We start from the raw sequence: 14,263 nt of genomic DNA, 5'->3' as shown, positions 1-14,263 counted from the left end.
GTGGGTGGGGAGATAGATGAGTGGGGAAGATAGATGGGTGGGGAAGATAGGTGGGTGGGGAGATAGATGAGTGGGGAAGATAGGTGGGTGGGGAGATAGATGAATGGGGAAGATTGGTGGGTGGGGAAGATAGATGGGTGGGGAAGATAGGTGGGTAGGGAGATAGGTGGGTGGGGAAGATGAGTGGGGAAGATAGGTGAGTGGGGAGATAGGTAGGTGGGGAAGATAGATGAGTGGGGAGATAGATGGGTGGGGAAGATAGGTGGGTGGCGAAGATAGGTGGGTGGGGAGATAGATGGATGGGGAAGATTGGTGGGTGGGGAAGATAGGTGAGTGGGGAGATAGGTGGGTGGGGAGATAGATGAGTGGGGAAGATAGGTGGGTGGGGAGATAGATGAGTGGGGAAGATAGGTGGGTGGGGAAGATAGGTGGGTGGGGAGATAGATGAGTGGGGAAGATAGATGGATGGGGAAGATAGGTGGGTGGGGAAGATAGATGAGTGGGGAAGATAGGTGGGTGGGGAGATAGATGAATGGGGAAGATTGGTGGGTGGGGAAGATAGATGGGTGGGGAAGATAGGTGGGTGGGGAAGATAGGTGGGTGGGGAAGATAGATGGGTGGGGAAGATAGGTGGGTGGGGAAGATAGGTGGGTGGGGAAGATAGATGGGTGGGGAAGATAGATGGGTAGGGAGATAGGTGGGTGGGGAAGATAGATGAGTGGGGAAGATAGATGGGTAGGGAGATAGGTGGGTGGGGAAGATAGCTGGGTGGGGAAGATAGGTGGGTGGGGAAGATAGGTGGGTGGGGAAGATAGGTGGGTGGGGAAGATAGATGGGTAGGGAGATAGGTGGGTGGGGAAGATAGATAGGTGGGGAAGATAGGTGGATGGGAAAGATAGGTGGGTGGGGAGATAGATGAGTGGGGAGATAGGTGGGTGGGGAAGATGAGTGGGGAGATAGGTGGGTGGGGAAGATGAGTGGGGAGATGGATGGGTGGGGAGATAGGTGGGTGGTGAGATGGGTGGGTGGGGAGATGGGTGGGTGGGGAGATGGGTGGGTGGGGAGATGGGTGAGTGGGGAGATGGGTGGGTGGGGAGAACGGTGGGTGGGGAGATGGGTGGGTGGGGAGGTGGGTGGGTGGGGAAGATGAGTGGGTGGGGAGATAGGTGGGTGGGGAGATAGGTGGGTGGGGAGATAGGTGGGTGGGGAAGATGAGTGGGGAGATAGGTGGGTGGGGAAGATGAGTGGGGAGATGGATGAGTGGGGAGATAGGTGGGTGGGGAGATGGGTGGGTGGGGAGATGGGTGGGTGGGGAAGATGAGTGGGTGGGGAGATAGGTGGGTGGGGAGGTGGGTGGGTGGGGAAGATGAGTGGGGAGATAGGTGGGTGGGGAAGATGAGTGGGGAGATAGGTGGGTGGGGAAGATGAGTGGGGAGATGGATGGGTGGGGAGATAGGTGGGTGGGGAGATGGGTGGGTGGGGAGATGGGTGGGTGGGGAGATGGGTGGGTGGGGAGATGGGTGAGTGGGGAGATGGGTGGGTGGGGAGATGGGTGGGTGGGGAGATGGGTGAGTGGGGAGATAGGTGGGTGGGGAAGATGAGTGGGGAGATAGGTGGGTGGGGAAGATGAGTGGGGAGATGGATGGGTGGGGAGATAGGTGGGTGGGGAGATGGGTGAGTGGGGAGATAGGTGGGTGGGGAAGATGAGTGGGTGGGGAGATAGGTGGGTGGGGAGGTGGGTCGGTGGGGAAGATGAGTGGGGAGATAGGTGGGTGGGGAAGATGAGTGGGGAGATAGGTGGGTGGGGAAGATGAGTGGGGAGATAGGTGGGTGGGGAAGATGAGTGGGGAGATGGATGGGTGGGGAGATAGGTGGGTGGTGAGATGGGTGGGTGGGGAGATGGGTGGGTGGGGAGATGGGTGAGTGGGGAGATGGGTGGGTGGGGAGAACGGTGGGTGGGGAGATGGGTGGGTGGGGAGGTGGGTGGGTGGGGAAGATGAGTGGGTGGGGAGATAGGTGGGTGGGGAGATGGGTGGGTGGGGAGATGGGTGAGTGGGGAGATGGGTGGGTGGGGAGAACGGTGGGTGGGGAGATGGGTGGGTGGGGAGGTGGGTGGGTGGGGAAGATGAGTGGGTGGGGAGATAGGTGGGTGGGGAGGTGGGTGGGTGGGGAAGATGAGTGGGGAGATAGGTGGGTGGGGAAGATGAGTGGGGAGATAGGTGGGTGGGGAAGATGAGTGCGTGGGGAGATGGGTGAGTGAGGAGATGGGTGGGTGGGGAGAACGATGGGTGGGGAGATGGGTGGGTGGGGATATGGGTGGGTGGGGAGAATGGTGGGTGGGGAGATTGGTGGGTGGGGAGGTGGGTGGGTGGGGAAGATGAGTGGGTGGGGAGATGGGTGGGTGGGGAGATGGGTGGGTGGGGAGAACGGTGGGTGGGGAGATGGGTGGGTGGGGAGATGAGTGGGTGGGGAGATGGGTGGGTGGGGAGATGGGTGAGTGGGGAGATGGGTGGGTGGGGAGATGGGTGGGTGGGGAAGATGAGTGGGGAGATGGGTGGGTGGGGAGGTGGGTGGGTGGGGAAGATGAGTGGGGAGGTGGGTGGGTGGGGAGATAGATGTGTGTGTGCTGCAGGAGGACCGTCTGGCTAGGAGGGGGATTGGAGTGCGGTGAGACTAGACGAAGGGAAACCAGTTCCTGACTGAGACCACGGTCCCGGGGCATGACTGGGTCTGGGTTAAGGTAGTGGAGACACAGGGAAGAATGCAAATTGAACATGTTTTAGGAGCAGGAGCAACCGCACTTCCTGGGACTGAGAGCACCAGGAAGTTGGATGAGCCGAGAGCGCTGACCTGGTGGGTGGCCATACCATCGGCAGGACCAGCTGGAGAACAGGGCGGGCGGGTGTGTGTCTGGGGGCACTATCAACAGTAGCCCGAGCTCCTGACTGTCTGCTCTTCACAGCACACTCCCCCGGAGGCCCTCTGCAGGGCACAGCGCACCCTCCCGCCCTGACCCAGTCCAGAGCCGGAGCCTCAGCCCAGGGAGAGGGCGGGGCCAGAGCCCTCAGCACCCTGCCCTCACCCCCTCCTGGCCCCACACACGGCTGAAAGTCCTGGTGGCCCGCCGTCCTGGCCCTTAGAAACCAGCATCGCTGGGGCTCCGGGCCCTGGCTCGCCCAGGGTGTGTGTAAATAACCAGCGCAGGCTCACTGACAGGTCCTCCCCGCACACAGGTCCAGACGTGTGGTTGCCGCTGCTGCGTCATTATCAGCCGGGCTCCCGGGAAGAAGGTCAGAGCGCGCACGGCACTCTGGGACGTTGAACATGCATGATGTTAGTGGTGCCTTTGCAATAAAACCAAGTTCTTTCTCTAGGAGAGAAAGAGCCAGACACAGGGCACAGTCGCAGCCTCGAGGGGCCCACGGGGAGCACAGTGTTTCATTTGCAGGTGGATCTGGTTAATAATCCCGCAAGAAGAGGTGGGTTTGGGCGAAGCGAGCTGCAAAGGTGAGCCCTGGTCCCGAGCCTGAATCCACGCGGTGCGTGTCAGCTGGGCGGCCTCCGGGTGACGCGGCTCCTCGGAAGAAGCGGCTCTCCTCCGGGGACCAGCGTCCCTCAGCCTCAGCTCCCCGCAGGGAGCGGTCCCACTGCGCGCCCCTCGCACACCCGCCTGGCCGACCTCAGGCGCCGGCTGGTGGGGTGTGCACGCAACTTGTCCTGGGAGGAGGCAGGGGCAGCACCCCTTCCCGAGGCCTGACTCTCCCCCTGGGGCGTTTTCGGGGTTTGCTGCTGTCATGTCGCTGCTGGTGTTGTTTTCCCAGATAAGAGGCACCGGACGGGGGGCTCCCGCTGCCCCGGAGGACACCCCTGCTGCGGGTGGGCAGCAGCAGCGAAGTTGGGAACTGGGCTGGGAATTGAGAGAAGAAAAGGAAACTTCCGACTTCTGGGCTAATGGTTCTACTGGTGAAGAATAACAGTTGGGCTTATCCCGCAGGAAGAGGAGGGAAACCACGCTTCTGAGTATGCAGGGCCGCGGGCTTTCACAGAGTTCCTCTCTGGAGTGTGAGGGCTGCTTCCCGGGCCTGGACAGCGGGCCTGGAGCAGGCTTCTCCGCAGAGGGACCGACGGAGACCAGCCGGTCTGCAAGAGGCAGCCTCAGCCCGCAGCCACGCTTCCCAGGGGCCTCAGGCCGATTAGTTAGCCTTGGTGTGCCTCAGTTTCCTTATCTGTAAAAGACAAATGGTGAACAGTGGTGGAGCCTACAGCACAGGTTCCTGTGGTGTTAGGGGCAGAAATAGAATAGATTGGGGACCAGCTACAATGATAAGAGCTATGAATCCTGCTCTGTGAACCGGGCGGTTCTGTTCTGCTCAGAGGAGCTCCTGGCTGGGAGCTGCGGGCCTGGGCCACGGGAGCTCACAGGGAGCGCAGCGTCCTCTTCCGAGAACCGCGTGTCATTGTGGAAAGGGTTACAACCTCCAGGCACCTGGACCCGGAGGCACTTTGTCCCGGAGGCGCCTGCTCTTTGCTACCCCAGCCCCTGTTACCTGTAATCTGGTCCAGGGCGCCCACCCTCTGGGAACCCCCAGTCCGCATGGCGTGTAACCTGTAAGGCTATCCCATGCCCACTTCCCCATGCCTGTAATTCCCACTCCCCCATAATCTTGTTCTTTACCCAATGAGAGCAGCCGGCTTACGGGGGGCCGAGCAGATGTGTGGGGGACCTGCTGCTCTCCCATGCTGCCGGCAGGACTGGCATAAACGCTCATCTAGGATCCCACCCGGTCTCTGCTGCATTGGCTCAGTAGTGCCAGGCGGCCGCCTCCTTGGTTTCAGGTTCCACGGGGACTATTACTCATGAATTCCTGAGCATCTACTATGTGCAGTGAACAAAGCAGAAGCAGATTCTGTCCTTGTGGAGAATGAAGGGCAAAAAATGGAGGAGGGGGTGAGTGGGGTGGGGCCAGGACTAGGGGGAGACAGACAAACAGGTGCCCAGGGCCCCAACTGAGAGCCTCGTGCCTCAAGCGGTGGGAGCGCGTGTAGGCCAGGGAAGTGCGCACAAAGCCTTAGTGCATGCTAGCGGCTTGGCTAAGAGCAAAGCAAGAGGAGGCAGAAAACACTGGGATGAAAGTATACATTCTCAACCCTTCCAAAGCGGGAGGGGCATCAGTGAGGGAGCAACGGGCGACCCCACGGCAGCCCTGGCCCCTGCGGGCCACACTGGAGCTGCGGGAGCAGGACAGGCCAGGACAACCGCGGGGAGGGGAGCGTGAGTGCTCCGTTGGTCTGGGGGCCACACTCCTGTGCACAGCTGGTGCACGCTGCGCCCGGTGGTGGGGATGTTTGGATCCTACATCAGGCACCTCGCTGGGCACACTGCCGGCCACTGTGCTCATGGCCTCCCTGACCCTACAGGGGAGTTGCACAGTCACCCACTCCTCAGATGAGGACATAGAAGTGGCGAGGTCTTGTGGGAGCCCCTTGGAGCCATGCAGTTCCCCACCTCGCGCTGCCTCTGCCACGGCCCAGCAACAGCCATGTTTCCAGGGCCCGACCAGGCAGCGTGAAAGCGCGGAGCTGTGCCTCAGAACACAGGCACAGGCTGACCTACAAATATTAACATAGCCGTGAGCATGCGGGGCAGCTGGGGCAGAGCTCCGCTTCCTGGGGACCCAGCCAGGCGCTCCTGCTCGGTGCCCAGCCAGCCATGCGCTCCTGCTCGGTGCCCAGCCATCCAGGCACTCCTGCTCAGTGCCCAGCGAGGTGGTGGTCTGCCATGCCCAGGGCAGAGAGGGGGACGTGGGAGTGCTGGCATTAGTGAGCTTGGCAGCACTTAGAACCGTGGTCCACTCTGTGAACCACAGGGGAGTTTAAGAGGAACGTAAGCTTCTAGAACGGCCTTGGCCATGTTGCAAAGGAGCCACTAATCTGGGAGCCACACAGAAAAGACAATGCCAGGAAGACAGGAGCTTCTGCCACAGTGTGCTGAGGCGGGAGGAACCACAGTCATTAAAAATACACATTGGCAGCTGCCCCAAAGCAAGCTCACCAGGCGGGCGGGCACGGAGCTGTCCAGCAGCTCTGCAGTGAGAATGGCCCTGGACAAGCAGAAGTCAGAGGCTCCTGCTGTCCGAGAGCAAGAAACCCAGGCCTGACATTTGTTCTCTCCTCCTGCCAAACCCTCACTGCAAATCCCACTCTGCTACCGACTATCGGGTGACCTCAGGCAAGTTCCCATCCTTCTGAACCCTACGAATTGATGCCCAGTCAGGCGCTCCTGCTCGATGCCCTTATACCATTGCGTGCTATTACTCAAAGAAGCTGAGTCTTTATAGGGCCACGTAATGCACAGCCCACCCTCATATAGCACTGGGGTGGGCAAGCGTTTCCTATAAAATACCAGATAGTAAATATTTTAGATGCCGAGGGCCAAGAAGCAAATACAGAGTGTACATTTTGGGGACACCTGGGTGGAAGGCACACAGGGCCCAGGTGCATCTGTGGGAGACACTCTCAGGAAGAGGAGCAACCTGCTGGGGAAGGGAGCTGGGCCAGCTCAGCAGGATGGGGTGAAGAGGACTCCGCCCTCGGCGTCAATTTCTTGGCCTCTTGACACCCACACCTTCTCCTCTTGGAAGCCAGGTGCCTCCCCTGGGGCAGTGGCCAGAGGTGACGTTACAGGGTCTTCACCCCCAGCCAGGATCCCAGCAGGTGCTGGGAGCAGAGTGGGAACAGAGTGGAGGGAACACGCTAGCCTGGGCTCAGAGTGCTTGCCGGAGCCTCCAGGCTATGCAAAGCATGAAACAGGCACTCGTGGCCTGTGTGCCATGCGTGCTGGCCTGAAGTAGCAGGAGAGACCAAAATGTAACCTGTGCACGCAGGGGGATGCCGTGAAGCATGCCCTCACCAGCACCTCCGAAGCACAACTTGTTAATAGGTGATGAAAACAGTACAGTGGGTCACTGCCAGAGAAATGGAATGTGTGCGGGTTTTCAGTTGCATCCAGGTGTACATGGATATATGCTTTGGGTGCAATGTCAAATGTACCCAAAAGGTGGGCTCTAGGCACACCTTTTAGTTGTTGTAAAGCTCAAAAGACCTTTTCTCATCTATTCATCAAACATTCATGGAGTACTACCCTATGAAAGTTTAAGGATAGTTCTTTGAAGAAAGGGGTCGAGGCATAACCTTATGTTGACCCTGAAGCCCACATCTTAGTATGTGTAGGAAATGACGGGAGAAGTCGAGTCTACTGGCATTGAAACAATGTACATTGTCGAGGGGACCCTGACGAGGGACAGGTCTTTCTATCACAGCCTCCATCCTTGTCTCACACATTACGCAACCGGAATGCCTCATAGAGCCTACAAATCAGTGGTTTCCAGACTGTGCTCTGAGGAACCCTGTTTCCTTCATGTGTCTTGGGGTTCCAACCTTTCTTCCCAACTTTAACCAAAGTTGCTTTGCATTTATTTTCCTATACTAGAGGCCCAGTGCACGAATTCATGCACTGGTGGGGGGCGTGGCCTGTGGAGATCTGCCCACTGCAGGAGCAGCCATTCATCCTGGTCAGCTGAGCGGCACTCCCACTGTAGGAGTGCACTGACCACCAGGGAGCAGCTCCTTCATTGAGCATCTTCCCCCTGGTGGTAAGTGCGCATCATAGCAACTGGTTGACCAGTTGTTCCGCTGTTCAGTTGCTGGGCTTTTATATATATAGATTTTGAGATGACATAATTTCTTCTGACCAATGGGATCCAATTCTAGAACATTGAACAACCAAGAGGTATGGAAACCATCTCTTCTATGCCACTCATCTTATACCTGGGAAGACTTGAAGTACCCAAGAAAAGACTCACAGTGAGAATTAAGATTGGCCTTCAGATCTTTGCTCCCACCTGTCAAGTGGTCCTTCTACCCCAGCAAGATGCAGACCAAGGAGCATCTCATCCTGCTCTGGGAGTGACGCCAGTGACCACATCACAGACCAACCAAACAATGTTATCACACTAAAAACTATAGTTTTGAGTTCAAAAATCAAGGGAAAAGCTGGAAGAGAACATTGAGAGGTTGCTGCCCTTTGACCCTCAGAGTTATGTATCATGGTTTGGGCACAGACTTGCTTTGGGGTCTTGGACAAGTCACATGACGTGGTTCCTGAAGTCCTCTCTTGTTCTCCATTTTGGATCTCTGGGGGGGGGGGGCAGTGAGGGGTACCAGGCCGGCAGGGAGGGCAGTTGGGGGTGACCAGAGAAGAAAGGGGATCTCCAGCTGAGTTCTCCAGGTGGCCGGTATTTGATTTCACCCTATGGCACACCCACGGGGAGTGCTGGCCATTGCCATCTGCAGCCCATCCGGGCACTGAGACAAGCTTCTTGGAGAAGCCATGGAGATGGAAAGGGTAACCCAGGTGCCTCGCTAAGTCTGCTCAGCCTGCAGAGAACAGGGAAGCTCTCCTCGGGCATTAACTTAGTAGTCCCGATTTTGGAAGCAACTCTGCTGGTTCTCGCTTATAGTTTAGGAGAGTCAAAGAGTCACATGATTGTCTCAGGGTGTGGAATTGGGATGGGAAGAAAGGACAGAAAGAGGCAGGAAGGAGGAGAGGGAAAGAGGGAAAGAAAGGGGAAGAAGGGAGAGATGTTGAGTTTTGAGGCTTGAAGACTCAGTTATCACTTGTTGACTGTCTTCTGTGACAGGAACTTTACATATTGTATCTCACTTAATCCTCTCAATAACAGTACTGTATAGACATAACATACCTATTTTACAACAGAGAAAAGGGAGACCCAGTGAGGTTAAAGAAGTGATTCCAGTCTGGTCTTCCCATTTGGTGTTTTTTTTTTTTTTTCATTGTTAATAAATCTTTATTGTTCAGATTATTACAATTGTTTCTCCCCCATTTGGTTTTTATGATTCCCAAACCTTGGATCTTCCTACTCTCTCATGATGTGTCAGGGCCATGGCTTAGACATGCTCAGTGCAGGGATGGCCAGAGGAATGGATGGCCACCTTTGCCACTTGAAGTGAAGATGAGCCGTGAGAAGAGCAGATACTCCAACTCAGCTAGAACATTGTTGCCTCTGGCAAGAAAGTGACCCTCTGGGGCACCTCTGATCTCAAGCATCTTGTCATCAGATGCACCAAATCCTGACAAGTTTGGTACCCTCATAAGGCAACAATGAAGATAGGGCTATTATTCATAAATGTACTGATACTTCATATTTTCACAAGCTCTTTACAACTTTGAACTGTTTCCTAAACAACTATAATATTTTATGAATAATCTATATATATAAAAGGCTAAGTGACCATCGCAACTGAATGGACAACCGAACAGGCTGCATGGGGCGACTAGGCCAGCAGGGGGGTTAGTGAGGGGTGACCAAACGACTAAGCAGCAGGCTGCGTGTGGCGATCAGGCCTTCAGGGGGGTCAGTGAGGGGAAACCCAATGACTGAGTAGCAGGCTGCGTGGGGTAACCAGGCCCACAGTGGGGGTCAGTGAGGGGCAACCAAATGACTGAGTAGCAGGCTGCGTGGGGCGACCAGGCCCACAGGAAGGACAGTTGGGGGAGACCAGGCTGGCAGGAGGGGGGGCAGGGAGGGGCGACCAGGCCGGCAGGTGGGGGCAGTTAGGGGCAACTAGGCCAGCCGGGGGGGGGCAGGTGGGGGTGACTAGGCCAGCAGGGGGGGCAGTTAGGGGCGATCAGGCAGGCAGGCAGGTGAGCAGTTAGGAACCAGTAGTCCCAGATTGTGAGAGGGATGTCCGACTGCCAGTTTAGGCCCGATTGGGCCTAAACCGGCAGTCAGACATCCCATGACAGGTCCCCGATTGTTGAGGGTGCAGGCTGTGATGAGGGGACCCCCCCCCATGCATGAATTTCATGTACCAGGCCTCTAGTTTATCCTATATAATAAAAATGTGATATTCAAATTGACCATCACTTCAACACGCAAGATGGCCACCCCCATGTGGTCAAAGATGGCCGCCCCATGTGAACACAAGATGGCCACCACAAGATGGCCAGCAGGGGAGGGCAGTTGTGGGTGATCAGGCCAGCAGGAAAGGGCAGTTGGGGGTGACCAGGCCTGCAAGGGAGGACAGTTGTAAGGGATAAGGCCTACAGGGGAGGGAAGTTGGGAGCGACCAGGCTGGCAGGGGAGGGCAGGTGGGAGAGACAAGACCTGCAAGGGAGGGCAGTTGTGGGGGACCAGGACTGCAGGGGAGGACAGTTGGGATCGACCAGGCCTGCAAAGGTGGGCAGTTGTGGGGGACCAGGCCTGCAAGAGAGGGCTGTTGTGAGGGACAAGGCCTTAAAAGGGAGGGCAGTTAGGGGCAATCAGGCCAGCAGGAGAGGGCAGTTAGGGGCAACCAGGCTGGCAAGGGAGGGAAGTTAGGGGTGACTGAGCAGCAGGGGAGGGCTGTTGGGGGCAACCAGGCCTGCAGGGGAGGACAGTTAGGGGTGACCAGGCCAGCAGAGGAGGGCAGTTGGGGGCAATTGGGCCAGCAGGGGAGCAGTTCAACATTGATCAGGCAGGCAGGCGAGTGGTTGGGAGCCAGCAGTCCTGGATTGTGAGAGGGATGTCCGACTGCCTGTTTAGGCCCAATCCCAGTGGGGTCCCAGATTGGAGAGGGTGCAGGCTGGGCTGAGGGACACCTCCCTCCCCCCCCCCATGCATGAATTTCGTGCACCGGGCCTCTAGTATATATATAAAACCCCAACATGCAAATAGATCAAATGGCAGAACAACCAAACAACCGGTCACTATGACTTTTGCTGACCATGGGGGCAGGGGGGAGGGGTGTGGAACATGGCGGGCATCAGCCATAGTAGGATGGTGGAGCAGGTGAGCCTGGGCACCAGACCAAGGCAGGGTGTTGGTCACTGAAACCTGGGTGAGTCTTTGGTGGTTACTGAAAATTCTTTGCTCCCGCCAGGCACTCACACCTGCTGCTGGCACCCGAGCCACTGCCAGTGCCCAGTGCAGGTCCCGATCGCTCAGTGTCATCAGCAGGTGCGAGTGATGGCTGCCAGCCCCAATCACCCCTGAGGGCTTCTCCACCTCCCCCTGCTACTGAGGGGCAGCAGCCACTGCTCGCACCCGCTGCTGGTGCCAGCCCCAATCACTCTGTGCTGTGCTGCCAGTGGGTATGAGCAGGGCTGGTGCCGTCAGCACGTGAGAGCAGTGGCAGGAGCGGGGCTGCGGGCAGACAGGGGATGAGGGTTGCGGGGGCCACGGCAGGAGGAGCCAGGCGGGAGCACGGAGGATGGGCCGAGACCTGCCCCTGTGCCCACCGCAGCCTCGCAGCCCACAGTTCCTCTCAATGTGCACGAATTCATGCACTAGGCCCCTAGTGTTACTTATAAGTGGTCCCACCATAGTGTGAAAAAGACAAGTTTGGATCCAAAAGTCTCTTTGCCTCTCTCAACCTTTGCTTCTTCATTGCCAAAAATGGAATAACCACTCTAACGTTCACTCAGGATCAGCGTGAGGGTCAGATGAGATGTGTCTGGATCTTGTAAGTCCCTGCACAGTAGTTACAGGTGTTTGGTTTCGCGTCTACAGGCAGCCTGTCATCCCATTAGACTGAGGGGCTCCCCTTGCCTGGAGGCAAGGAGGGTGGTCCCTTTGAAAATCCATGGGTTATCCCTCATTCGATCGCCACACAGCCCTCTGGTTGAGTAGAACACCCTGCTCCCCTTTACCGGTGAGAGACAGGTCGTTAGCAGAGCCAGTTAAACTGGGGCAGGCAGGCTTCCGCCTCAGGGAAAACTCCAGACTCGACATTATAAACAGGAGCCCCAGGAGCAGGTTGCACATGTCATTGTCACCTCAGTAGCTCCTGGTGCCCACTGGGGTCCAGGAAGCCCAGAGCCCAAGGCTAGGATTTAATTCCAAAAAGGGAAACAGCAGGGAGGGAAAGGGGCCAAGAAAGAAGAGGTTTGATTAGTTTGGGGAAAATATCACCGACTCAGAAAGCTCCACAGTGAGAAGCTGGGGAGCCCCAGGCCTCGGGCATCAGCCCACCTGTTCACAGGCACTCATTCATGGGGATGCAACGCCCGGGACCACCTCCTACCAGCCTTCAGGAATTGCTCTGAAACCCCCGGAGAGGGAGGCCTTGCACTCACCAGTAAACACACGTCCAAGGGCTGTTCACAAGGGACAACTGGTCGTGTGCGTCGGAAAGATGTCGCAGCACATCTGGAAACGGGGGCGGCTGCTTACTCAGAAGTGCACAGGGGAGCAGTGCAGGGGCGACTGGAGTCACGAAGACGCTCCAGGCGTGAAGCTGGAAGGCCATTTGGTTCGGTGGGTTTTTACTTTCAGGACGCGTGGTGTGACGTTCTGTTGACATGGAAGGCCTGGCTCCTAAGGAGGATGTGAAAATAAATTACCCCAAACTTCCAGCCGAAACTGTGTGCACGTGTCTGAGGTTGTGAGCTCCAGAGAAAGAATGAGGGTTCCAGCTGGGTCCCCGCTAGCCTGTGACCTGGGCCCAGGGACTCAGGCGACACCTGAGCTTCTCCACCTACAGACCGAGCCTGGCTGCCTCTCCCCGAGAGATGACACAGGTGGAGCCTCTGACACCTCTCACTAGCACAGGCGTCACGCTGTTCCCCCAGGTGTTTCTTTCCGGGTCTGTAAGGAAAACCTCACCAAAGGGGGTTTCAGTGAACACCAAACCAGTGAGCTGGCAGCACAGCCCTGAGAAAATTGACTCGCTGTGGTTCTCAAGGGGCTTTTCTTACTAGGACGGTGCCCCCAGTCCACCCCTCATTTCTGAACAGGAACAAGAGCCGCCACAGCCTCCCCGTATCGGACAAATCATTTGTTGAAACAACATGATGCTGAGCATCAGTCAACAATGCATGATCGCCACGTGTCACTGGATCCTGAGAAGAGACACTGCCAAGGCTCTGGGTTTTTTCAAGAGTAAATTCCAAGCCTTTCATGTCAACCTATCTTTCTACCTTTGGCTCTAGGTATATTAGCAGCAACTAAAAAACTCAGAAAAGGAGAAATCTCCTGTGGGAAGAGGCCCCAGATCCCTCCCTCGGGTGATCCTGTGGAGAGAAGCCCCACCTGAGCGATGACCGGCCAACATCCACTTACACTGCACATGACTGTTCCCATCTTTGATTATCATGCAACACTGGGCTCCCAGAAAGTCACGCAACCCCAAACAATGTGCCTGCTTGGCAGCCTTGGGAAATAAGCTGGAATATCCTCCTCACTGTTTCCAGAAATGAGGAAACTGATACAAGCCAGAGGCGCAGTCTGAGCTGTAGGATGGATAAGAACGTGCCACTCGGGCCTGAACAGGTATTCCATGCTCGTGGCCACACTGATTAGTCCAGAGAGGCGCCCAGGACACAAGCGGGACCAGTCACACCCTTCCCTGGCTTCTTCCGCCAAAACGTCGGGGAAGATGCTATTCTCTCCTGTGGATTGCTGTCACATACAGGCACATGCCCACCATGCGAAGAGCGCCCATGCTCCCAGACACAAAGACAGTGGCGCCCTGATGGTGCTGGATCCAGCCATGCCTGAAGCTGTTCTGCTCCTGGATTTTACTTCACTGTTTTATGAACCAATATGCTCTCTCTCTCTCAGATGCTACTTTCAGATGGGTTTTTATTTGCATATAAAAAATACTAATACAAGTGCTTAGTTAAAAGGAGTAGAATTATGTGTAAAAACATTTATGCTTTTATTCACCTGCATATTTGACCATGATTCAGAAAAAAAGCCCACAAAAGTACGCCACGTGAAAACATGTAAACTAGAACTCTTGAAATAGTATAACCTTAGCCGATGTGTTGATGACAAAAGCTGGCTGCTCTTCAATCTAAATTTGAAGTTAATTATTGGTCAAATGTAGTCAAACAGGGCTTTCCAGATGGGACACGTGACAGGATTTTGCTGTTTGAACGCTATCCAAAGGAAATGCTCAGCCTTTCGATTCCAGAAAAGGTAACTGTGGGTCACTGGGAAGCTGGGAAACATTTCCAAGAAACTAAGGTCCAATGCTTCTGGAAACAGTGGCCGTTGCTTTGCCCTCAGGAGAGGTTTTGTGAGAAAAGAGCTCTGGTTTCCGGCCAGGGTGCGCGGGTCATCCAGGCTCTCTGTGCGGATGTCGGGGTGTCTGCATCCCAGCGGAACGCGCTGTGGGCGGCGATGCCCCAGCACAGCACTCGCACAGCGAAAGCGCATGTGGGTGAAAGCAACGGTCTGGCCGAGGCCCAGGGCTGTTC

Source organism: Eptesicus fuscus, chromosome 16 (genome assembly GCF_027574615.1).
Source record: "Eptesicus fuscus isolate TK198812 chromosome 16, DD_ASM_mEF_20220401, whole genome shotgun sequence".
NCBI classification, from domain to species: Eukaryota; Metazoa; Chordata; class Mammalia; order Chiroptera; family Vespertilionidae; genus Eptesicus; species Eptesicus fuscus.
This window is presented reverse-complemented; position numbering follows the sequence as displayed.